At 46.3% G+C, this 26,916-nt stretch overlaps 1 protein-coding gene and 1 pseudogene across 1 annotated transcript in view; both read left to right on the top strand.

Annotated features, from left to right (window-relative positions):
- The window catches only part of CHST8 (carbohydrate sulfotransferase 8), a 237,198-nt gene that overhangs the window by 12,945 nt on the left and 197,337 nt on the right, over positions 1–26,916 (top strand). The gene's annotated exons all lie outside the window — the stretch shown is intronic.
- Positions 7,964–8,082, top strand: LOC136660908 (5S ribosomal RNA; annotated as a pseudogene).

Below are 26,916 nucleotides of genomic sequence, written 5' to 3'. Positions count from 1 at the left end.
CTGTCCTAACCCGCCCAACACTCAATTTTAGTGGATGTCCCCTGGTTCTGGTATTATGTGAGAGTGTAAAGAGCATCTTCCTATCCACTCTGTCCATCCCCTGCATAATTTTGTATGTCTCAATCATGTCCCCCCTCAGGCGTCTCTTTTCTAGGCTGAAGAGGCCCAAACACTGCAGCCTTTCCTCATAAGGAAGGTGCCCCAGCCCCGTAATCATCTTAGTCGCTCTCTTTTGCACCTTTTCCATTTCCACTATGTCTTTTTTGAGATGCGACGACCAGAACTGGACACAATACTCCAGGTGTGGCCTTACCATAGATTTGTACAACGGCATTATAATACTAGCCGTTTTGTTCTCAATACCCTTCCTAATGATCCCAAGCATAGAATTGGCCTTCTTCACTGCCGCCGCACATTGGGTCGACACTTTCATCGACCTGTCCACCACCACCCCAAGATCTCTCTCCTGATCTGTCACAGACAGCTCAGAACCCATCAGCCTATATCTAAAGTTTTGATTTTTTGCCCCAATGTGCATGACTTTACACTTACTGACATTGAAGCGCATCTGCCATTTTGCTGCCCATTCTGCCAGTCTGGAGAGATCCTTCTGGAGCTCCTCACAATCACTTCTGGTCTTCACCACTCGGAAAAGTTTGGTGTCTATTCTATTCCTTTACTTCTCAGAAATAAGTTTTACTTCTCCGCCAGCTGACAATTTATTTCTGGGCTTAACTGGTATGCTGAATTCCCCATGGAATGAACAGCATTAAGGGGGAGCTCGTTTTTTTGTTGTTGTTACCAGTCATTTTCATGTTTTAGGATTAAACAAAAGTGTGTATCTTGTACTCTTAAGGCAGTGATTTTCAACCAATGTGCTGCGGCACATTGATGCGCCGTGAAAGGTCCGCAGGTATGCTGCAGTAGTTTGGAGCACAGCTGTTGAAAATCACTAAGCAACTTCTGGATTCTGCAACTCTAGAGCAATTGTCTGTAGTAACGATTTGTCTGTCCCTCTTCCTCTGCTGAAAGAGTTCCAGGAAGCCAGAAGTGACATCACAAGAGGTGAAGACAAGATAGTTCAGTGTGAGAAGAAAAGCATTGAAAATTGCTACTCTAAGGAGCATCTCAGATCCCGGATGGAGCTCCATCATACAGTCAACTTCTTGTGACAACTGTCATGACTACCTGTATGCCCCAAGACCCGTTGTCATTGTAGGGCATTGTTGCTTACAAAATAATCCCTTCCATGAGGAATAACTGTCACAGCTGGCTGTGGTTAGATTTCAGGAAGTGAGTGGATGTTGCAGGCAGGGTAGTTTGGAGTACGAACCCAGAATTTGGAGGTTGCACCTGTGTTTTTAGACAAGCAGGAGAGAGAGTTTGATTTCACTGAGCCTTTCTGTTATGCTACAGCGGAACAGCAGTTCCACTGTCATAAATGGCTATACAGCAGTGCACTGTGCATGCTACTGATGGCCATTCTGGAACACAGCTGGTTTACATGCAGGTAACAATTTAAATCCCCCTGACCCCTCCTCACCCTTTTTTCTCCTTGGGCCTTCACCAGCTCGAAAAATGACCACCAACAGAGCTCTATGCACTCCATTGGCAGCCATTTTACAACAGAACAGTGATTAGCAAATACACTCATTTGCTCAAAAGTGTGCTAATCTAACACATTCTGCATTGATTAAAAAGGTGAAGGTTCCCCCTGGCATTAAGCATAGTCTGTCTGACTTGAGGGGCAGTGCTCATCTCCGTTTCTAAGCCGAAGAGCTGTCGTTTGTCCATAAACAGTTTCTGTGGTCATGTGGCTGTCATGACTAGACACCTAAGCGCATTGAACACCATTACCTTCCCATCGATGTGGTACCCATTTATCTACTCGCATTTTTACACGCCTTTGAACTGCTGGGTTGGCAGGAGCTGGGACAAGCAACAGGAGCTCACCCTGTCACACAAATTTGAAGTGTCAACTTTGCGGTCAACAGGCTCATCAGCTCAGTGGTTTAACCCACCGCATCACCAAACCATCTTTAAATTAAACCACAGTTCAGAAGTTGCAAGCTCCCCCCCCCCCCCATAGTCCTAATGAATCCTATCAACTAAGGGCCCAGTCCTAACCAATTTTCCAGTGCCGGGGTAGCTGTGCCAATGGGCATGCACTGCATCTTGTGGTGGAGCAGCAATCACAGAGGCCTCCTTAAGGTATGGGAACATTTGTTCTCTTACCTTGAGACTGCATTGCAGCTGCACTGGTGCTGGAAAATTGGCTAGGATTGGGCCTTTAGTTGGGGGACGAACGGACAGGAACGGTCCCAGTTTCTATATCAGTGGTTTTTACCACCTCTAGATGAGAGAGTCTCTTTTGCAAGAATAGCTAAAATGGGCTGTCTTGAGCAAGCAGAAAAATCATGTTCTCTGGATCCAATCTTCCACTGGAAATAATATTTGATTATAACGGTCAACAGTCCTTGTGTACTTGACAGAAACCTGCAGGATCTGGTAATCCTTCTGACAAGAAAGGCTAACAGCTTCTGGCTTTAGGTCAGACTCAAGTCAGGAGGTGACAGACCTTCAATATCCACAATAATACAAATACCTGTACTTCCCCAGGGCATATGAATCCAAATCAATATTTCTGTATTGTCAGACTCAGGGTGTCTGGGTGTCTGCGTGTGTGTTATTTCACCTTGGTTTACCATGGGTAGAAATTCCAGAGTGAACATCTAACTCCACAATCCCTTTGATGATATCCAACTTTCACAGGGCTTTGGGGCAAAAACCTCGCAAGGGCCTCCTAGTGGTCTTCTTCCATGCTTTGAAAAGCGCATGAATGCTTTCTTCAGCTATTCCTCTGTGCTGTTTAGGAACCTGACCATGAGCAGGTAACAGTTCTCCTTCTGCCTCTACCGTTATGGGTAGTGTTGCTAAGGGGTATGCTTGGCCACCCCTCCCACCCACTCCCCACCGTCTCCTGCTAAGCTTTCCAATCGGTCCCTGGGCACCTGGCTGGCTCAGCAGGCAACGGTGGGGTGCAGCAGCATCGGGATTTGTAGAATGGTGCCAGAGAAGAGAATGGTTTCCTGTAAGCTGCCCAGGATCCAGTGGGGAGGTCTAGCAGGAGGCAATGGAGAGCAGGTGATTGCAGTGGATCACCTTCTTTCTTTCCTTGTTGCTGTTCAGCAATTCCCAGGTGCCCCAGCTCTCAACACAACATTGGGGACAGGACATCTTGGATCTGTCAAGGGGCACTGGCAGAAGAAGACTACAGTCCACTGTTGGTCCCCACCATCCTTCCCATTTTCCTTGGCTTATTGATGGTAGTGGGGAACAGTGACTGCAGGGGTTCTTACTTCTTTATGTGTAGGTCAGCCACAGGTGTGAGCCTCTGCATGGACATGTGCCCCACCAGGCCCTGCCTGTGGAGCCACATCCCTGTAATCAATCATGCTGTGCTTTCTTCCGTGCATTTTCCATTCACTGTATGTGTGTATGTGAAATGGTGCTGGAAATTGTGGGTGAGACTGGATGAAGGCCTGGGAGGCTCTGAACAACTATGAAGAATGCTGGAGGGGCCATAGCTCAGCAGTAGAGCAGCTGTGTTGCCTGCAGAAGGTTCTAGGTTCCAGGTAAAACTGGGAAGGAGCCCCCCACCTGAGCCCCCAGAGAACTCCTGCCAGTCAATAGCAGTGCTGAGACTCTGTAGAAGGCAACTTCCAGTGTCCATATGATGGGGCGATTGTGTCATGTAGCAAAATGGCAACCAGGTTCTAAGGCTCTGTGGACAATTTCATTCCATTGACATATCAAGATTGCATTGGTTCATAGGCAGCCATCAACAATGTAGTACTACTTGGCTGCGCAGAACAAAAATATAGAGGGCAGCAATTACCACAGTGCATGCTGTGATGCACTAGCGTGGGCATGGCAGGGCCGTTCATGCTCTGCGAGAAGACAATTAACTAATTGTCAGCTCTGTGGATCTACAGAACATTGCAGGAGTCTTCCTGCTGTATCTTTCCATTGAACTATGGCTTTGTCTTCTTCCATTCGGCCTCCACTGGAGCTAATTCTGCTGCACCTCTGTATGAGGTTCCATTGGATCAGACCTATTCAGAAATAATTATGTGCCCACAAAAGGAGGCAGGGCCAAACTGATGAACAAGCTGACAGCCCAATCCCATGGTGCTGTGCACACTGTCACAAAGCCATCTATGACAGTGGGACTTTGTGACAGCTTTTGTGACAATGCACAGAGCACACTGTCAATGGACAGTGGCTGCTACAACGTGGTAGCAGCTTGGAGGACTGCTGCTAGCAAATTGCACCAAGCGGGTAGCTCTGTTTATTTATTTTCCACATTTTTATACCACCCTTCCTTCAAGGTGTTCAGGGCAGTAGACATGGTTCCTTCCCTCCTTGTGCCCTCACAACAACCCTGCGAGGTAGGTGAGGCTGAGAGATCGTCACCCAAGGTCACCAGGAAGCTTTGTGGCTGAGCAGAACCTGGATCTTTTCACCATTCCACACAGCACTAACATGAAGGTGCAAATGCCTTTTCCCTTTTTTTGTGGTTTGCGATAGATGAGCAGCGGCCACACATGATCAGAGCAAAGGCTGCAGTCCTATATACACCTTCCTGAGAGTAAGCCCATTGACTTACTTCTGAGTCAACATGCGTAGGATCATGCTGAAAATGTGTTAGGTGAATTGTGCTTGTATCGTACATTCAATTTCATTTATTTTTGAAAGTTTTGTTGGGTCTGTACTATCCATGATTTCATTTTCGGTTTAAAACACAGTAATAGTTGATGCCTTGATATGCATTGTTTTCTTGATTGCTAGATGAGTTGTCTTATTTGTTTTCATCACAGGATAGACCCACTTAGGCTTGGCATCCTGGCATGATAACTGTCTACAAATATCTGAGGGGCTGTCATGTGGAAGATGGAGTGGATTTTTCTCAGTTGCTCTGGAGGGGAGGATCAGGACAATGCATTTAAATCGCAACAAGAGAGTTACTGACTAAGCATTAGGAAGACCTTCCTGATGGTAGAAAGTTCTTGGCAGTGGAACAGCCTGCCTTGGAAGGTGGTGGGCTCTCCATAGTTGGAGGCATTTAAACAGAGACTGGTTAGCTGTCTTTCAGGGGTGTTGTCAATTGGATTGCCTGCATTGGCAGAGGGGTTGACTTGATGATCTTGCAGACCCCTTCCCACTCTGATGCTGTGATTCTATGGCTTAATTTGACCTGAAGGGGATGCAGACTGACTCCTGCAGAAACAAAGGACGTTGAGTAGTATTTCTCAGCCGGTGGTACAGGTACCACCAGTGGTACTTTGAGGTGGTGTCTGGTGGTCCTCACAGGACCCCGCCACCTGGCGGTGAGATCAGGAACATGACACAACAAACAGCAGTAGAAGGTTCAGCTAGGTGGGGAGAGCTTCAAAGCATGCTTTTCTGCACTTGAAAAATACCTCCCATCCACCCCGAGTCTCTTATTGGTGTTTGTTGCGTCACATCTGACCTCCCAACCCAAAAGTAACTGGCAGTGATGTCATCACCAGTTGCGTCCGGTGGCACTTTGAATAGGTGGGCCAGGTGAAGTGGTACAGCAGAGGACAAACTCTGAGAATCACTGACGTAGAGTGGAATTTCCCAAACAGTGGGTTGTGACCTGATTGTTGGTGGGTCTTGAAACTGACAAACTGATAGCAGACAAGGAAAATGTATTGAGCCCTATAGAAAGTGAAACTGAGCCGCACATGCCGGTTTACTCCCAGGCAGATGACCATGCCTCAGTCTACTTCAAAGGGCAGGCTGAAGAGGAATTCAAGGTCACCAGAATTGTCCTGATTTGGTGAACACAAATCCCAAAAAAAAACTTAAGAAGGAAATCCCCCCCCCCCAAGCTGACAAGGAGAATGTATTGAGACCTGTGGAAAGCAAAACTGAGCCATTTGTGTGCATTTATGTGTGAGTAGGCACATGTGTCTCAGCTCCTTTTGAAGGCCAGGTGAAGGGGAACGCAAGGCCACCAGAATGGTCCTGATCAGCTGAATGTGGAGCTCAACAAATGCTGCAGAAGGCAGCCCTCCACCATAATTTAAAAAAAAGGATAAAAACAGAGGCTTGAGCAGCTGGTAAGGTGAAACTGATTTTTATTTTATTTTATTTTTTAGTGTCATGAGGCTAGTGGGTCTTGATATAGTGTCATTTTAAAGAGTGGGTCCTAGTGCTAAAAATTTTGGGACCCACTGGTGTAGAGTCTTGTGGTGATGCTTTCTTTGTGATGGTTCTTAACTCTATCATACTTTCTATGGAAAGGTTTTTGGGTGTAAGTGCCTCCTCTTTTAACATAGGAAACGAAGCATATCTCAGATATCATAATTTTGGGTGATGCTCTTCTAGGGCCAGATTTGTCTCTTAAACTGTGTACAAGGAGTAGCAAGATAGCCTCTGAGTACAGCAATATGAAAGATAAACTACTCCTGGTGCATTTTCTTCTTTTATAGTAGTGGGCTATATTTTTAGCTATCACTCTTATGTTAAAAAAAAATCATATTTGGATACAGAGAATACCTCATGGGTTGTGTCCAAAAGACAAGGACTGTGAAAATGACAAAGGTCACACAGGAGCTTCCTTTTGTTTTGAACCCACGGAATTCTTACAGCCACTGAAGCATCCAATTTGGTTATTACTCAGACAAAAAGGAAGGGAGGGTGAGAACCTACCTGGAGCTCCTTGAAGGAGAAGCTGAATAGTTTTGGAATTATAACTTTGGAGGCCAAAAGGTGTGACAGAAAACAGTTATTTGCTTTGTGCCCCAACAGAGATGATGAGTTGAATCATCCTACCTGTGAATTAGCAAAACATGGAGAAGCGGTGGCTGGGATCATGGCCAGATGGCTAAGATCAGAAGAAAAGCTGGTTGTTGTGGGCATCTGTTGGACAATGCCCTTGACATCACAAACACCCCATTCCCCAGAAATACCTGGACTAGTTTTTGTAACTAAAAAAATGATTGTACATTTTAACAAAGAAGGAAGATCACAAAGAATGAATTTATATGTCACTTAAAATATTTTTAGAAAATATATACATGCCTGACATTCTAGTGACAAGGCAAGGCTGGGGATAATCAGATCTCCTGGGCATGGGAAGCCCTCACTGACTCAGCGTTCACTTCGGAATGATTCAGCGTTCACCTTGCCTAGTTTGTATGGCTATAACGTAGGCTGCAAAGCTGGAGTGAAGAAACGGCAGGGAGCCTTCTTTGAATGCGATGTCAGTCTTCATCCAAAGTCTGTCCGACCAGCCTGGAGTGACAGCACTACCGTGTCCGGTTTGAGAGTAGCAAAGAAAAAGAAGAGAGGGTGGAAAGACTTATAGGAGGGAAGACCAGAGTTCAGCTTCCTTCCGCTTATTCCTCACGGCTTATCTCAGCAGCCGGAGCCTTGAGATCTGCATCGATGTTGCCCTGCAATTGGCTGTGATTACTTATTCCAAACACATGCATGCATCATGTTAGGTACAAATTACAGAGCTGTGTACACAGTGCGGCGATAACTGCTCATCTCCATAATGTTCTCCTACTCGACAATGCACGGCTTGTTATCTGTACAAGGAACTTGAAAGAAAAGCAAGAAAAAAATCCTTGAGAAAGCAAGTGAGGATAAACAGGAAGCTATATGTAGTCGGGATGAAGCTTGTACTACCCCTGTGCCACAGAGAGAGAGAGAGAGAGAGAGAGAGAGAGAGAGAGAGAGAGAGAGACTAATTTCAGGTGCCTAGGCTAATACCTCAGCACAAGCCATGTCCAGAATATTCTGAGATAAATAAATGACTTTTTATTGAACCGAGCTTCCATTTGGGGAGCCGAAACAGAAAGGAAGCTTGGGAGCCTTATGCTGTCTTCTGCAGACGCAATGAAAATGAATGAATGACAAGCACCCAGTACTCAGTGCAAGTACCCTGCACATGCCCAATCTCATCTGATCTTAGAAGCTAAGCAGGGTCAGGCCTGGTTAGTACTTGGATGGGAGACCGCCTGGGAATACCGGGGGCTGTAAGCTTATACCATAGTCTTTTGAGACTGAAGGTTGCCAACCGCTTATTTCAACATACTCATGAGAGCACTGCTTCCTCCTCTACAAAGGAGTGACTCAGAAATAAACCAAATTGTTTTCTCACTCCCAGCTCAGGAAATAGCTCCACTTGTTTCTGAGCCCATCCAAGTTTGACCTACGTCTCATCACACCCTGTAAATCTCCAAAACCCGCTCTCCTCCCCTTACTGTGCACCAGTCTCCTCCCCTCTCTCCCTTCTTTTCATTTTAGCTCTTACCACTGTGGTGGCCAGGGCATTAGCTCAGGAAGGGCCCAATCCTATCCAACTTTCCAGCACTAGGTGCAGCCCCCATGCAGCCCCAAGATAAGGGGAAAAATGTGCCCACACCTTGAGGAGGTGTCCGTGACTGCCTCCCCACCACAGGATGCAGTGTGCACCCCACTGGCATGGCTGCACCGGCACTGGAAAATTGGATAGGATTTGGCCCTAAGGCTGCAATCCTATCCACACCTTCCTGGTGGTAAGCCCTATTGGTTATAAATGGGACTAACTTCTGAGTAGACTTGCATAGGATTGTGCTGGGTGTTTGGCTAGAAGGAAGCAGGGAGGGGGATGGGGGATAAACTATTAGGAGGGCGAGAGAGGCTAAAAGAAGACCTGTCTTCTGTCTCAGATCACAATCCAAACCTGTAAAGAATTCAGGACTCCTGTTGCTTGCTGCAGATATACCTGTGCATATCTGTGATAAGTTCTAAAGTGAGTGTGTGCTCTGTTCATCTGAAGCAAGCTGCTGTCTATGAAGTCAAACCCTTGGTCCATCTGGCCCAATAAGAAGCCATCTCAGTTCTCCAGGTTTCCAGGCTGGCTTGTTTCTCTGCACTTCTTGCCAGGAATTGAACCGAGCCACCACCACCACCCCAATTGCAAACAGTGCAATAGTTGCAGACAACAAAAAATGACACTACTGCACTAAATAATAATAATAATAATAATATAATATTAACAACAGTGTTTATATACCGCTTTTCAACTAAAAGTTCACAAAGCGGTTTACAGAGAAAAATCAAATAACTAAATGGCTCCCTGTCCCAAAAGGGCTCACAATCTAAAAAGATGCAAAGGAATACCAGCAGACAGCCACTAGAACAGACAGTGCTGGGGTGAGGTGGGCCAGTTACTCTCCCCCTGCTAAAAAAAGGAGCACCCACTTGAAAAAGTGCCTCTTACCCGATTAGCAGGGGTTAAATGCCACCCAGATGCATTTTACTTCCTGCCCAAAAGGCCCCACAGAAAAGGCCTTGCAGATATCAGAAGGAAGAATATTCTGATTACACTGATTACACTATATTAGTAGATAATGGATGGATCAATTACTTTGTAACATCCCTACAGCCGCTAGTCCACTTGGGCTCTGGTAGGTACTGCTTACTTGCCACTCATCAGGTGGAATGTTGGGGGGGGCATTCATGAGAGTAACAGCCCAGTGCCTAGAGCAGGGGTGTACCCAGTATGGTACCCAGTGCCTAGAGCAGGGGTGTCCAAAGTTTTTGGCAGGAGGGCCACATCATCTCTCTGACACTGTGTTGGGGGGGGCGGAGAAAAATTTTAATTTACATTTAAAATTTGAATAAATTTACATAAGTTTACATAAATGAATATATTAAAGATGAACTTATATAAATGAATGAAGGTCTTGCAATAGCTCAAGGCCTATAAAAGGCCTTGCACAAAGCAGAGTTGGCCTTTCCTTTGCTGCTGTGAAAGGCCTTTCCTTTCACAGACGTGAAACAGCAAGCAGTGTAGGAAGCCCTCATCCTACAGCTCACGCGAGAGGTTGAACAGTCACCCTCACGCTGATAGCAGTTGTGTTGGGCCAGTGCGGGCTCCAACAAATCTCCAGAGGGCCAGAGGCTAATTGGAGACTGGAGGCTCCCTGAGGGCCGCATTGAGAGACCTCGAGGGCCACATGTGGCCCCTGGGCCAGGGGTTGGGCACCCCTGGCCTAGAGGAACAGTGGTGCCAAAATGGCAACCGCTTCACCCCACAGGGGTGGGGAAGTCACCTTTGGTCTCCTTGGGGGAAGGGGACTTTTGTCCCCTTTTGTCCCCTTCTTTTGTCCCCTTCCCCTGAATAAGGGTGCAGGCCCCACAATGGGGCTTTTCAAATCTGTGCCATCTATTTTGCTGGCACAGACTTGAGAACCTCCATGTTGGGTTTTTCAGCCCAACACTGAGGATAGGATCTGCCGTTTTAATCCCCCCTCCTGCCCCAGCCCCTCCCCTATTCTGCTATCCCCCCATTCTGGAATGCCTCCCCCTGCCCCAAAAGGTTGCACTACTGCCTGGCACTCTTACCTTTCTCCAGTGGCCACATGACATCGTCCACCGGTGCTGGGCCCAGCGCCAGTTGGTTCCAATGTGCCATAAACTGGCACTAACAGACTGTAGGATTGAGCCCTGACTGAGAAAGTTGCTTCCACTAGCACAGTGGTTCTCACACTTTTAGCACCAGGACCCACTTTTTAGAATGAGAATCTGTCAGGACCGGAAGTGATGTCAGGACCGGAAGTGACATCATCAAGAAGGAAAAATTTTAACAATTCTAGGCTGCGATCCTACTCACACTTACCCAGGGTAAGTCCCACTTACTATCATTGTTTAAAAGCATATATATAGTAGCCTGTTAAAAATACAGATGTGTAACTTTTCCCCAAATGCAGTCACATACCATGGCAGCATCAAGTCTGATATATTAAAAATAAAACATTGAAATGAATCGGGACCCATCTGAAATTGGCTCGTGACCCACCTAGTGGGTCCTGACCCACAGTTTGAGAAACACTGCGCTAGCAGATTGACAGTGACAACCTGCTTGCCTCCTGTGCTTCTCCTTCTTCCACTCTTTGGATTCAAACAGGAAGAGAGGAATGGAATGGAAGAGGAAATGGGGAGGAGAGGTGGACCAGAGCATCCCGACTATCTACGTCACCACTCTCATTTGCACTTCCTCTTCTGCTCCATTCTTTTTTTTTCAAATCTAGGGAACAACAGGAGGAGGTGGGGTGGCAGCAGCAGCATATATGCTGTCAGCTCTGGGGAGTAACGTTTGATGTACTGCTTCAGGTTCCAGGAGGTCTTGGGCCAGCCCTGATGGAACTTGATCCTTTAATTCAGTCTTGCTTTTTCTGGAGAATATTTTGCCTTTCTGGGCATTCAGCAGAAGTGGAGCTGTCAGAAGGCCTGGCATAAATTTGATTTGAAGCTTCCTTGTGCATTTTTCTCCTTTTCTGACAGTGCCCTTTTTCTCTCCTCAATCGAGATTTGTTAAAGAGGTGTTTGTTTTTCCCCCCACATAATTCTATTTTTAAAGCCTTCGGAGGCTGACACCTCTTTGTTGTTTCTGGCAAAATCAAAAGCTGCGTGCTGTCATGGAGCTCTGTTTCTGTTTGGGCACGAGGTAGCATATCACAGGCAAAAGAAACCACAGTGCAGTGATGTGTCGGGAAAGATCAACTGTCTTGAGTTAGAAGTCAAGAGGAAGCAGGCATCCAGCCCCCCCCCCCTAAAAACCCTGCCTCATTGTTGCAGCCCAGGCGTGGAAAAAAACAGGCTGATGATTGACAGCGGCGTTCAAACCTCTGGACAGGTTAGGGATTTCACAGGCACACAGAAGTGCCAGCCACCTATTCTAGGGGAGCGCAAGACTTTTCTTTTCTTTTCCACCTTTTGATTCATTTTAATTTGATGTGCTGCAATACGAATTTCATTTGCTTTCATTTTCCCCAGCTCTTTATATCTGCCGTTTATTTCAGTCACCCAGTCTTCTGATGCCTGAGACATTGACATTTTCCATGCCAGTGGCATGGCATTTTCCAGGGTTCTATGAACCCTTGAAAGGATTAGTCCTGCTACATTTCAGAAACATAGGACAAATGGGGTTTATTTGATAGACAAGGCTGGTCCAAGGCCTCTTGGTGTCATGCACACTGTCCCAAGCAGCAATTCTGAGCAACCCAAGGAGCTGGGATCCGCACTGGGGTGAGCTCCAGGTCCCGACCCCAACAAAACCTTGAAGACCCCCAACAGCAGCACCCTGAACTTCCTAAAGAACTCATTCTTCTTATACCAGGAACCTTACACTCCCCTGAAACTGCACACTAACATCCTCAACAGGTAAGGCTAGACTTGATCAAATGGAAACATAATGCAAGGCTCCAAGCCCACTTAAGATCTCCACTATCCAAGCAGGGAGGCAGAATTCAGCAGGGCTAGTCTGTGGGAAAGTATTGCTGATCCTTGTCAGAGCACCTTCTTCTCATGGAGCTCTCCACGGTCCTGAACGTTTGACCTGCCTTGCCCATTTGCCCTCACTCACCTTTGGGGGACTCCATTTGTGGTCCAGACATGATACCTGGCACCTGAGGCACCTCAAATGTTGCCCGATTTCCTGGCAACACATCAACTGCTGGCACTTCTCTTTCTTCTCCTGACCCTCAGTTTTGAAGAGGAGGAAAGAAGTGAAGGAGAAGAGAGTGGTGAGCTAGAGCATCTTCTCTATAATCAATTCCTCTCTTCTCTTCCACACCTCCTCTCCCACTCCATTCGTCTTCTTTGAAGAATCCAGGGAGCAGGAGAAGGATGAGTGGCAGAGATTGGTGGCAGACACTCCCCCATCTTGCTCCCTGAGTTGACCACCTCATTTGGCCCCATGAATGTGCCAGTTTATAAGCACAACAATCCATCAATTTCATTGCCTCTTCCCCCTTCCCTGTTGCTCTCAGGGTCTCTCTCTCTCTCTCTCTCTCTCTCTCTCTCTCTCTCTCTCTCTCATCCTTCCACATTGCAAAACATTTCTGAGCCTGCCACACAATGTACAGGTTGTTCTAAGGCTCCTGAGGACACCTGCAAAAACAGATGAAAATGAATGAGGAAATGAATGGAGCACTATCATGGCAGCTTGCCACCTTTTTTAAAAAACCACAAAAAAGGCCACACTCCTTAAGAATTAACTTTGATTAAGTCCAATGAAAAGAGACAGACCAAAACCAAGCTGAGAGAGAGAAAAAATCAGTGCCAGCTGGAAGAGGTGAGGTTTGAGTGTCTGTGAAAGCTTAAAAGCACAAAGGCCAGCTGGAAGATATTTCACTGGCGAGGGAGTTCCGTAGGCTAGATGCTGCTACTGAGAACACCCTGTGCCCCTGACCTAGTCAGCGGTGCTTCCACAGGCAGTGGGTCACAGATCAGGGCCCATCCTGAATCAGCTCTCCAACTGACCATCGGCATCTCAGCTTTGCCAGGATTACCTTTCAGAAACTGGCCAAGAAATGGCTTTCCTTTTGGAGCCCATTCATTTTAATTCTCATTCACTTGCACTGCAGACATGAATAAAATGAATGGAGCTCATTTGTTTTAATTTCTGCTTGTTTTTAAAACAAACAGTTACCCACTCCTAGCCTTTTTCATATTTCAGCCTTAACAAATCCAACCAAAGACTCTGAATTAAGACCCAGTCTAGGCATAAATGAATGTTCTAAAATGTATTTTCATGGTTTATGCCAGGGCTTTTCAAACTGGGGCATCGCGACGTCCCAGCCTGCGGGCCCTGGCCCCTGCCCCCTTAAGGGGCGGGGGCAGCCTGAAGGCATGGAGGAGGCAGCGGCGCTATCCCCAGGATTGTGCCGCTCAGGAGGGCTGCAGGCCTTCTGGGAGTGCGGGGAGCCCTGCGCAACCTTCAGCAGGGCTCCCCGCAACAGTGAAAGTAGATGCGGAGCGATCGAGCCCCGCCTCCACTAAAGCCCCTGCTGCCTCCCCCCCTCCCGCCCACGCAAGAACTTAGTGGCTCTCAAACTCTCCCAGAGAGTTTGAGAACCACTGGTTTATGTGACTGTGAACTAGATTTCTCTTTCTCTCTTCCTTTGGGCTGACATGGGCCATGGGTGAGAGAGCTCAGTGACTGGGCACTTGCTTTGGATTTCAGTTTCTGGCTCTTCCCATTTTAAAGAGTTATAGGCAGTAGTGCTATAGACTTTTTTTGCTGCCTGAGACTCTGGATTGCTGCTGCCTGATTATCTACACTTAGGAATTGTTGCATTGAATGTACTGATGTTGATTAAACTCAACATTAATTACCTAGTTCAGAATGCAATTATGCCTGCCTTGTAATACCCAAAAGCAAGTTTTTGCTTGAACTTCTCTTTGGTTTGGAATGAAAACATGATTCTGCACATGTGCAAAGTATATTAAAAAAACAAACAAACAAGTGAAGTTTAATTTTAATCTAATCCGCAGTGTCAGCTCTATCTTTTGGGGGATGCTGGGGCAAAAGCATCTCCCCCAATGGTGTGCTCCCCTCATGCTTTGGAAGGAACATGTGGGCACCAGCTACTCCCCATGGTGCATGGGAACTAGACTTCCATCACCTGGTGATCAACTATCCCTTTGGGCCTTGGTCCACTGGCTGGCTTACTGGAGAGCATTGGCAGTAGACCCTAATGTAGAGGCTTACCAGGGGTTTCCATCCATGAGGCCAACTGAAGCTATCTCATCAGGCTTCAGATTGGTGGGGGGCACCCGCCTCTGACTGCCTCCACTGCTCCTTCCACTTCCTGTAAATAAGAGTAAAATGTGGAGGGGAGGAGACTGCTAAGCAAAGAAATTGGAGAGTGGCAGGAGCAGGGGCTGGGGCATCATCAGGCAAGGAGGGGCTGCATTTGGCATGCAGCCCAAGGCACCAGGATGACTTGATCTACTCCTGAGGCTTGCTCAGTAGCAGCAGCAAAAGTAACAGATACTCAAGACACTTCAGGGGTTGGCCAAGTGGGCACTTTGACAGGGGTCATCAAGCCTTAGCTGACTCTTGAATCTGTTTAACCAGAGGCTATTCTGAAAGGAGCAGCACTACTTATATTATACAACCATTTAATGGTGAAAAACCCGTGCAATCTGTTTTTAGCCTCTGTCTTCCCTTTGCATTCCTTCTATCTGAATAAAGGTTGTCCTCTACCTGGTTTAGTGCTCCAGTGGCACACCATTTGTAACCTGCCATGTTCAGTGAGCTGATTGCTGGCAGTAATGCTCAAGTGTATGCCTTTCAGCTCTCCTTTATCAGGTTAGTTTTCTGATGATCCTCCTAAAGATACTCTAAGAAGGGTAAGGAACAGAAAAAAGTGCAATGTTTGCTTAGCAAAACGCCCCCCTTAAGAGGCATCTAATCCAAGATGTTTTTCAAGATGACTAAGTTATTGAAATAAATCTTTCATTTTTTTAAAGCCTTCATATTATTGCTGCTGCCATCATGATTTCTCAGTGCAGAATTATTTCTATATTGCCCTGTGGGTGGCTAGTCCATTTGGGACAAGTTTTGTTTTTGGATCCTGAATACCTTCCACAGTAACAGCCTTGTTAATGCACATCTGGAAGTCAGCCCCCTCTTTCTCCCGCACATACATGCGCATGCAAGACAAGAAGAGACCTGCATCCTGGTGCCTTCCCTTGCACCTGAAAATCTGACGTAGCCTGCTTATTTCTGAAATCAGGAGGTTGCACATACCCATCATGACTTGTAATCCATGATGGACTTTTCCTCCAGAAATTTATCCATTTCCCTCTCAAAGGCATCTAGGCCAGATGCCATCACCTCATCTTGTGGCAAGGCATTCCACAGACGAATTACACACTGGGTGAAGAAATATTTTCTTTTGTCTGTCCTAACTCTCCCAACATTCAATTTTAGTGGATGTTCCTTGGTTCTGGTATTGTGTGAGAGGGAAAAGAACATAAGAACAGCCCCACTGGATCAGGCCATAGGCCCATCTAGTCCAGCTTCCTGTATCTCACAGCGGCCTTCCTGTAGCCCAGCTGTAGTCTTCCTGTAGTCCAGCTGTATTATTTTACAGACCTTCCTGTAGTCCAGCTGTAGTCTTCCTGTAGTCTTCCTGTAGTCCAGCTGTAGTACTGTACAGTCTTCCTGTAGTCCAGCTACAGGAAGCTGTAGTCTTCCTGTAGTCCAGCTTCCTGTATCTCACAGCGGCCTTCCTGTAGCCCAGCTGTAGTCTTCCTGTAGTCCAGCTGTATTATTTTACAGGCCTTCCTGTAGTCCAGCTGTAGTCTTCCTGTAGTCTTCCTGTAGTCCAGCTGTAGTACTGTACAGTCTTCCTGTAGTCCAGCTACAGGAAGCTGTAGTCTTCCTGTAGTCCAGCTTCCTGTATCTCACAGCGGCCCACCAAATGCCCCAGGGAGCACACCAGATAACAAGAGACCTCATCCTGGTGCCCTCTATCCCTCTATCCATACTATCCCCTCTATCCCTCTATCCACACTATCCATCCAGAGGGAAGAACATCCCTCTATCCACACTATCCATCCCCTGCATAATTTTGTATGTCTCAATCATGTCCTGCTTCAGGTGCCTTTTTTTCTAGACTAAAGAGCCCCAAATGCTGTAGCCTTTCCTCGTAAGGGAGGTGCTCCAGCCCAGTAATCATTTTGGTTGCTCTCTTCTGCACCTTTTCCATTCCCATTATATCCTTTCTGAGATGTGGCAATCAGAACTGGATGCAGTACTCCAGGTGTGGCCTTACCATCAACTTGTACTGTGGCTGTAATATTATTGTCTTATCTTCAGTCTTCATCCAAATTTCCCTGCTGAGAATTATAGTTTGTTTCCAGAAGAGAGCAGCAGTCTACCTAACTGGGATACCTCCCCCCAGCACTACTGAGGTACAGCCTCTGTTTATTTCAGCAGGTGCTCAAACCTCATGAATGGGAATGCAGGTTAAGCTGCAGTAATGTGTATCACTCTCTAACTTTGCAATTGGGCCTCAATTGGACACACTGGAGCGTCATGTGAGATGGGGCTGCTTTTGTCTTTTTAGCGTTTAGGAATGTTGCAAGCACATGAAAGCTGTGGGCAGCCTCAGTACTCTCGTTGGAGCCCCACGGAGTTCTAGATCACCGCCAAAGTGCGCAAGAAAACAGGGTAACACTCATATACCTTCAGTGCACTTCTTTGCTATTCAGTGTTTCACTACCGCATGCCTGTTTAATTAGCCACATTAGGGTTTGAAGGACCCCAGAAGCATTATGCATTGTACCCCTGGATATTTGTTGTTATGCAACAAATGTTCACATTTGTTTGTGTTTCATGCAGAAGAAATCTGTTTCCCGAAGATCCATCCACAGAGATTAGCTTTGCCAGGCACATTAAAATATGTTAAAAGGAAAAATAAACGACTAAAACCAGGAGCAAAAAAAAAAAAAAAGTCTAATTAAATTAGGCTACAGAAGTCTAATAGCTGCAATTTCCAAATTAATGTTAACAGACCAGGGGCCCAGAAATCTGTATTGCTAAAAGTTCCCAAGGGTGATAAAATGATGACAGAGGGAGGAGAAGTGGAACCAATATGGAGCGTTGCCGATTCTCAACACAGCCGACTTCAATCTTGAACGGCAATAAATGTCCCTGGCAATATAATGATCTAATTACGTTCTATAGTGTGTGAATCTCAAAGAGACAAAACAGGCTTAATATCTGTGACATTCTTCCTCCTCTACTTCGGAATCCACAGATCCCATTATATATTCAGTATATTTCAGCCGAGGCCTTGCTCAGAAGAAGAGAGCTTTGTTTCCTAATTGAGGCCCGGTGGAAATGAGGGGGCATCATCTCTGTTATTATTAATATTTATCATTTCTAGAAGAATTTTAATATGCAGAGAGTTCTCTTGTCTGTATCTTGTTCATGCTCAGAGTGTCTCCGGGAATCAGGACTGGCAGAAGAATCTGATTTAGATGAGTTGACCTACTCTGTTTGTCCAAGCCCCTCCTACCCATCCATCCTCCTTTTCTCTCCCAATGTGGCATTCCCACAGCTTTGCCTTGCCCTGCCATGCCTTCCTTGTTCTCTGCCCCTGCCTTTCAAACTTTAGTGCGCTTGTAACTATGCCGCTCTGCCCCTCTTCTCTTTCTAACTGACTTGGAGGGAATGACAAGGCAGGATGAGCAAACTGTGGCACAGCTGATTGACCCCCCACTTGGTGGGAAAACAGGAGCCACTCTGGCTGCCTGTTCTCCCTCCCCTCTCACACATGGAGCTCTTAAGTTCAGTCCCCTGCTGTAGTATGGAGGTGGACCCCATCTTCTGCCAAACTGAAGGAGCCTTAGTCCTATGTCTTGTTGGCATCCTTCAGTCTCTGAAGACTATGGTGTCACGCTCTGAATGGTGGTTCTGGAACAGAGTGTCCTCTCCAGTGCACGAAGCCTGAGTAAAGTAAGTATGGAGGATAGGCTGTTACCCATGCAGCAAATCCCCTCTCTCCACGTTGCTGAAATGGTCCAATGGAAAGGCAGAGGCCAATACGGTTGGTTCCAGCGGCGTCGCAGGAGTTGCCAGAATGTGACTGTGTTCAGCCATGAACTGCCTCAGGGACTCCGGCTCCGGATTTTGCCTCGAGGTTGACTCCTGAAGCCTTTTCCATAACTGGATAACAAGCCTTTTCCTCCACAAGGCAGTGGAGGTTTGGGATCAGAGTTTTCCTTCTCTCAGATGAGCTGCCTTCCCAGGCTGACGAGTCCCATCTACTCAGTGGCTGTTTAGTCGCCTCTTACGACAAGTACAGCCAAACTGAGGGCCTATTCTTACCCCCAGCCCCCAGGGGAATATGCCAACCCCCTACTCCTATGCTACTTCATTAATGTCCTTCTCCATTAATGCACTTCTTAATGTCCCACAGAAGGTGTGGGGAACCCCTCCAAATCTTGGGGGGGGGGAACTGCATGCTTCTTGTCCCCATTTCAGACACAATTGAGGCATTTAGGGGGAAGAGAGTTTGCCCAAACTTCTGAAAAATTATATCCTCCCATCCGCAGCCAGGCTTATTCCTCATTGTTTATTTGGGAATGATGAGAGCATTGAACCCCTCTCAAGCAAGCCAGGCACGCTTATCTTCTGACGGGAAATCAGTCACACGGTTTCCTTCTGCCATGAAATTACAGAATTTATGCAGGAGAAAACCAAGCCGAATTTTGTTCTTTCCCCATTCCTGACTTCAAAGCTTGAATTACCCTTGATTTACTCCTCACATTCGTCACAGTGCTGCCAATATCCCACCACATTTGAAGTAAGAAGAGAGACCCATTGCTGTTTGTCCTCTCTGTGCTCAAAATTTAATTATAGTGGCCTGATCTTGACATTTGTCTAGAGTACGCTCTCAGATCCAAACAATGACTCTTTGCATCATTTTCTAAGGGCTCTTAGAAAGCCAGGTATGCAATTGGAAATGGAGCTATTGAAACTTATTCCGTCACACTCTTGTGTGACCAAGTAACAAAGACCCACCATGAACCTGCAAAGAGGAGGCAGGAGCAGCCAGGGTTCTTTGCAGCACAATCCTATACCTATTTACTCAGAAGTAAGTGTTATTTTGCACAATTGAGCTTACTCCCAGGTAAGTGTGTATAAGATTGTAGCCTTAGGTGATTAATAATAAGTACTTATACCTCACCTGTCCCTTTTCTTAGAACATTCAAAGCAGTTTATAATATATTCAATTGCAATAAGATCAATCAACCAATAAGATCAATCAACAGTAGAATTCAATATGTCAGATACAGGTAATCCCTTACTTAAGTACAGGTTAGGTTCCAGAGGTCTGTTCATAAATTGAAGCTTTATTGATGTGCTTGTTGGTTTGTTTGTTTATGCAACACAAACAACATTGGAGAACAACTTTCTGTAGAGGTTGAAAAATGGCATAGAAATATTTATAAATGATCTGTGTTTCTCAACCAGTGATCTACAAGTGGGATGTCTTAAAATTGGGGCTGTAGTCATAAAAACATAGCAGATCAATGGCATCAGATGAAAAAAATACAAAGAAACAACTATGGCCAGCAGTTGGTCTGGCAAAGACCAACATGGAGAGGAAGCTAGTTCAGCCCAACAATGTTCTAAGTCCCCACATCTAGTATTGTCCCTTTACTTTGTCCTGCATAGGTTCATCACTTGCATTAATTGTCATGGAAGAAAGTAGAGTGATGCACCCAGAGCCAGCATGATGCTACGGGCAACTGACATAGTTTGTCCCTTATTGACAGAGCCCCACAGCAGATCACATCCTGCCCTAGATGCATGTACCAGTGTTTCCCGGAGTAGCTCTTGCCCTACATGTACCCTACCCACCAGACCAGTGGTTCACACACTTTTTGGTATCAGGGAAAAAAAAGTTTCACTTTATAAGCCATTCAGGCCACTGTGGCTATAATGGTGATTGGGCAGCAGTGCTCTTCACCCCCCCCCCCCATAGCAGGTTGTTTAACCCTTGATGCACTTAGCCTAATCTACCCTGTCAGTTTTGCAGACCACCAAAAATTGGGTTGTGCACCAGACCTTTTGCTGACCTCTCTCTAAAAACCAGTCCAATCTCAGGCTAGTCCCGCCAAGAGGCAGACACAAATCTTTCCACTCTCCAGGCAGGGGTGTGGAGTGTGGGAAGGATATTCTGAGCCTGGAGAGATGGGAGGCTGCCACCCAGCGCAGGCTCTTCTTCTTGGTGAAGAATATGAGAACAATGAGAATATGTCAGGACCCACCAGCAGTGATGTCATGTCCAGAAGTGACATCATCAAGCAGGAAAATTTTTTAACAATCCTAGGCTGCAATCCTACCCACACCCGCCCAGGAGTAAGTCCCATATACTATCATTGTTAAAAGATTATACATGTAGCTTGTTAAAAGTACAAATCTGTAACATTTCCCCAAATGCAGACATATACCATGGTAGCACAAGTTTATTAAAAATAAAATATTGAAATGAATGGGGACCCACCTAGTGGGTCCTGACCCACAGTTTGAGAAACACTGCTCTAGATGGTGCCCATTTCTACATCCTATGGCAACGAATTCCACAGGTTGATTGCACTGTGGTACAGTCTGAATCTCCCAGAATCTCCTGCCTGTCCTTTAGTTGGATGACCATTATGAGTGTATGCCCTGGCCATAGGCATTGAAGGTCATGTGGAACGTCAAGGAGAAAATGACATGAGAGGCTCATGGTTTACTTACTGGTTCTTTATTTTTCAGTGCTGCAGGCACTGGAAAAAAGTGACTACACACACATTTGTGCAGAGCTTGGTTCAGAACAAGAACAAAGCAGCATGGCAGAGATAGTTGGGTTGTTACTACTGCAACCTGCAGCTGGTCAGGTAACAGAAACAAAAAAGGCATAAAGCTGAAGGGCTTCTTCTTGATAAAGTTGTCTGTTGACAGCAAGGCTATCTATTTGGCAGCGATGGTGAGCCTGAAATGCAGGCTTGGCAAGCAGAACAGTCTGCAACCAAGCCCTTTGGCCATCTACTCTGCTTGAAACTTGCTGGAACTTTTCTTATACTGGGATGCTCAGAAGCCAGGGAGAGTTTTGTGACCTCAAAGGCAAAAACGAGCAAGGGATCTGACTCAGGAAATGGCACACAGGGAAGGAAGATGAAGCCTTTCCCTGTGTCTAATTTAGCCTCCAAAAGTTTTTGTTTGTCCCCAGGTGGCTATGTCAGGAAATGGCCACTTTGGGGGCAAGTAAGGGAATGGGGGAAATTTGTGCAAGAAATTTCGGGTAGAAGAAATGTCATAAGGGGAAAGAGTTCCCCTTCTCCTCCAGGACTGCAGTTCTAAGACAAATGTTCACCTTCCGCAGCTGTTATTTAGTGGACATTTGGTGCTACACCTGTTTGCTGATGAGAGAATTAATGTAACATGTGGTTTGGCCTTGAGGCTGGTGTCTTACCTGCACTGTCAGCTCCAGTGTAGGATCTCAAACAAGATACTCTCAAACCTCTTAAAATCTGGAGGTTGTCCCCAGAGAGACTGCTCTTTCCTCTCACAGTCCTGGCCCCAACTGAGGGCAGGGGAGCCACCCTCAGGAAATAGCCACAAACGGAGGAAGGCTGTTTTGGCTGAGCCTTAATCACTTCTCCAGTCCCATTGAGAGGCAGAAGCAAGCTGTGCCTTGGATATGTGGAAAGGTCTCTCCCAGCGCTAATTATGAAACTACGGGAGGGCGCCTCATGTTTACAAGGTAATAACCATGTCCCAAGCTAAATAAATTGAAGCTATCAAACAAGCTTAACTAGCTAATTAGATAAAACTCTGTTGATTAAGTCAATCAGCGGAAACAGCCACAAAGGCTACCTCCGTGGATACGGGAGCAGATTGGATCTGCGGCTGCCCCCTTCCCTTGCAGCTCATTGTACTGAAGCAAAGAACTCCATTAAACTACCTTTTCATTCACATTGGTGGTCGCTTTCCTTGGAAGGTTAAGACCCAAAGATTTTTGTTGCAGCCTCCCAGCGAATAAAATGGCAAAACATGTTGTAGGTCAGACACACTCAAGAACACCACAGTCTGGTGGTTTGGTCAGACTGCACTGCAGTGACTGGATCAGGTAGAGATTTGGGAGTTTCCTCGTTTTCATTCCTTGATTGGTCCTCTGGTTGGCTTTGTGTGGTGTTGTACTTCATTTGCATTTTTGTTTAACCAAGACAACTCCTAAAATTCCTTTGCCAGTTAGCTTACCTGACCCGGCATCATCATGAAAAGTCATTCCTTCAGAATGTGACACAGTGGCATTGCCCGGGATGGTGGCACCCGGGTAGTGGCATCGTGACATCTCACAGCACCATGACATCACTTCCAGGTTCTCCCAGATGAAGAGGCTGCATGGTGGGGACTTATTGATCTGGCTGCAGTGCCCCTTCCTCCTCCTTTGGATGTCCGAAAATTGCCAAAGCCACCACTGTGGGTGTGCATGTGACTCAGGAAGTGGCTAAAGCACATGCACCCCCTTCCAACCTGGCATCCAGGGTGGACTCCCCCTCCCCCCACCCTGCTTGCCATGCCACTGATGTGATATGTAGTCTCCTGACTATTTTCATAATGATCCCTGAGTGTTTTATGTCTGGATTGGACATCAAACATTTGCAGTATTCTTTATATTTGGCAGTGATGCTCGATAGCTGATGGCTGGCCTGGTGCACTCCCTCCCCCAGATATTTCTCTTCTGTCTGACTGCAACAAGCTCTTCTCATGCACTTTGTTCAGCCCTGAGACAGAGTCCTTTGGGTAGCTTGGAAGAGGATGGCAATGGACTTGTGGTTGCTAAGAAACCATAGACTGTGCTTCCCAACCATCTCTAGGTGGACCACAATGTGGTGCGGGAACATGCTTGCTTTGGAGTTGCTTATCAGCCACATTCCTTCTGCAGAGAAGGAACATGGAGGCCAGGCCAAGCTGTTCTTCAGAGGAGGTGCCAGGCACCTGGCTGCATTGGCAGCCCTGTAGGAGAGATGCCCAGGCTCGTCTGTTCAATGGATGAGACAGTCCAGCTAAGGATTCAAACGATGTGGAATCCTCACTGTCCTTTGAATTATTGTAGGACATTATTCCTGTCAGTAGATTGGTCAACATGGAAATGGAATACATACCAAACTCATGACAATCTCTTTCTAGGGTAGCACAACCTGGAAGGCTGCTCAGTGCTGGCCTGGGTCCACTAACCCTGCACTTAAAAAGCCCCAAACACTTAGGGCGCAGTCCTAACTTCATGGTCGAGGAGGGTCACAAACGTACCGTAAAGCACATTTGCACCTCCTCAGGAGGAGGCTGCGCCAGCGCATGGAGATGCACTAGAGCTTGGAGGCTGAATCCAGCCTCCCTGGCTGCTTCCCCCAGGTAAGTTGTGTCAGCTGAGGTATTCCGGGGTAGGGAGAGGGCAGGTGGAGGGCGGCTCTGGGGGCGGGCAGGAAGCAGGAGGCGGGGCTGGGATCCAGCTGTTATGCCGGGTCCCAACCCCCATTTCCAAGCAGCATGGAGCAGCTGCAAGCCGCTCCGCTCTCCTCAAACTTGTGCCACCTCAGGAGGTGGCGCAAGTCTAAGGAGTCACACAGGGGCTGCAATGGTTTATCTAGGGGTAAGGGGAAGAGTTTCCCCTTACCTCTGGCTGAGCTACTTTGGTGCCCTGCCTCGCGCTGGATACAGCACAAGCCTCCTGGCCTGCCTGTTCCAGCACAAGATAGGATTGTGCTGTTAACAGTGTTCCATGCTCTCTGCTTTGAAACCCAGAAGTGCTGGTGAAATGTCAGGTCCATAGAGAAATGATTTACTTTGCACTCACTCCAACGCAAAGTAGTTCCTTCTGGCCATCATCTGTTTAGTGACATCACTTCCTGCTGTATGATATCACTTCCAGCTCTCAGCAGGCATCATGAATGCTATTTGACCCACTGTATGAAACAAGTTAGCTCTAGAACACCACTCTCCTTTCTCCTGCACACTTCTTCTGCTCCTTTCCCTCTTCCTATTTGAATTTAAGGGGCTGGAGGCAGGCAGGCAGCAGAGGTGGGTAAGCTCCACCTCAGGAGCCAGAAGATCTTGGGCCAGCCCTCAACAGAATTGACAAGACTGTGCGGTGTCAGCAGCTATCCAGGGTATCAGGCAGGAGTCTCTCTCTCTCTCTCCCCTTTCTGGAGATACTAGGAATATAGCCAGAGGTCACCTGCACACAAGGCAGATTCTCTTCCACTGAACTGCAGTCCCAAGAGATGGTTTGGACCATCTCCAAGATACATTTTACATATTGTAACGGGTTCCTCTAATTCTTGTGCAGTTATTTTTAGTGATTCCTTTACACTTTAATTGCAAATTGTTTGATGAATGGAAATTAATAAAAAAAAATGTAGCGATACAAAACTACGAGTGCTGCAGTTCCTTGAGTGTTTTTTGGGGGGGAGCCATTGACAGCAGCAAGCATTTAAGTGGCTGCCTTCTGCCATTGCCTCTGGTGGCTGCATATGGCTCATTCGCTGAGGGGCTGTGAGTAAGTAGGGCTTCTGTATGGAGTTCGGTAAAAGACCCCATCAGAGAGCAGCTGAGCCGAACAACACTGCAGCCACCATTTCATGCTCCCGGCCAGTTCATGAGGCCAACTGAGACAATCGCTTCAGGCTGTAGAGGGCATCCACCCCCTTCCCCCCACATACCTCCACTGCTCCTTCTCCCATCCCTGGATTTGAAGCAGAGAGTGGTGGAAAAGGAGAGAGTGTTGGTTCTTTGACCCGTTGTAGACTTCTGCTGTTATACATGTGCCAACTCCAGAGCTGAAATTAATTGCAGGGAGGACAGTATAAAGCAAGTTCTCCTCATTAGAATTTATCTGCAGCCTTTCTAATGCACGATACTATCTTAGTTTGAAGGGTTTTATTTCACTCTATCCAATTATAGATACAGTGGGATTTGTGTTTTTCTGAAATGTAAAAAATATAAGATTTGCCGGGTTGATATTTCACAGCAGTGCCTTTAATGACGGCTGGTGGCTGAAATGAATAAACTGAACCGAGGGCTGCCATGAAGTACATCAACCAGAGTTAAGGATTTTGTTTGTCCAAAGGGGGGGGGAATGCTTTGAAAAGTGAGGCTTGATTGTCTGCCAAAGTCAAGGCGTTTAAGTTCTGAATTGCAGAACTTACACAGAATTGCATAGCTCTAGTCGTCTCCCACTTCATTAGCTACACTTCATTACATGCAATGTCTTGCATAACAGCCATTCAAATATAGAACAGGGTGGCGTTAGTTTCCCTGTAGCTCCAAACCATTTGAGCATATCTGTGTTCCTGTGATATTTGGGAAGAGTTTTGTTTTTTTTTAAACACTGAGCTGATACTCAAATGTAGGGTCTGCATTGCAGAACCACGCTACAGACCGGTCGTCTTATCTTTCCAGAGAACTTTAGAAATTGTATTTATGTGCTAGGGGTGGGCGGGCTAGGAATAACTAAAGAATTATTCCGAATTCTCAATACTCTCACAGTGAGGTCGCTTTTAGATATATCATCACTGATTTTGGAGGTAGGCTACCCCAGAATGCCAGATGCAAGGGAGGGCACCGGGATGCACCAGGTCTCTTGTTGTCTTGTGTGCATTTGGCATTTGGTGGGCCACTGTAAGATACAGGAAGCTGGACTAGATGGGTCTCCTTTGGCCTGATCCAGTGGAGCTGTTCTTATGGAGGTAAGAGGGGTGGCAGTTCAGAATAGGGCAGGAGGTCTGGTCTAGAGGGTAGAGCCTCCATTTGCCTGAAGATAACATCCACAAGGTCACCAGTTCGAGGCCACCGGCACCGTGCGACCTTGAAGCAGCTGACTAGCTGAGCCGAGCTATTTCCATCTGCTCTGAGCGTGGGAGGATGGAGGCCAGGATGGAGGCCAGATCAGAACGAAACATCTGAATTTGTTGTGGCTCTTGAAAGATAGAGCCTTCTTTCAATTGTAAAAATCCCTCCGGGGATTTAAATTAGCCTACCTATGTAAACCGCCTTGAATAAAGTCTTGAATAAAGACTAAGAAAGGCGGTATATAAATACCTGTATTATTATTATTATTATTAGGGCCTTCTTGGTAGTGTCACCAAATTTATGGAATTCCCTCCCTTTTGATTTATGAACTGTTCCTTCTTTAGAAACTTTCCAGTTAGGTCTAAAAATATTTCTTTTACAACAAGACTTCTGATTTTATCATGATGGTTTCAATGCCTGACTCCTGTTGGTTTTATTGGTGCTTTTATTATTGATTGTTTATTGATTGTTGTATTTTATGGGCTCTGGTTCTTCTGTTGCGTTTGTGATTGATTGCTGCTGGCTGCTTTTAACATTTATATGTATATTATATTTCTTTTGTGTTTTATAGTTTTATGTTAGTTGTATTTTTAATAGTCTGTTGTAATCTGTTTTGGGTGTCCTTGAGGAGAAAAGCAGGATAAAAATCAAATGAATGAATGAAAGCTTGTGTGTGTGTGTGTGTG

The sequence above is a fragment of the Tiliqua scincoides genome, chromosome 9, assembly GCF_035046505.1.
Source record: "Tiliqua scincoides isolate rTilSci1 chromosome 9, rTilSci1.hap2, whole genome shotgun sequence".
Taxonomy (NCBI): domain Eukaryota; kingdom Metazoa; phylum Chordata; class Lepidosauria; order Squamata; family Scincidae; genus Tiliqua; species Tiliqua scincoides.
This window is presented reverse-complemented; position numbering and strand designations above follow the sequence as displayed.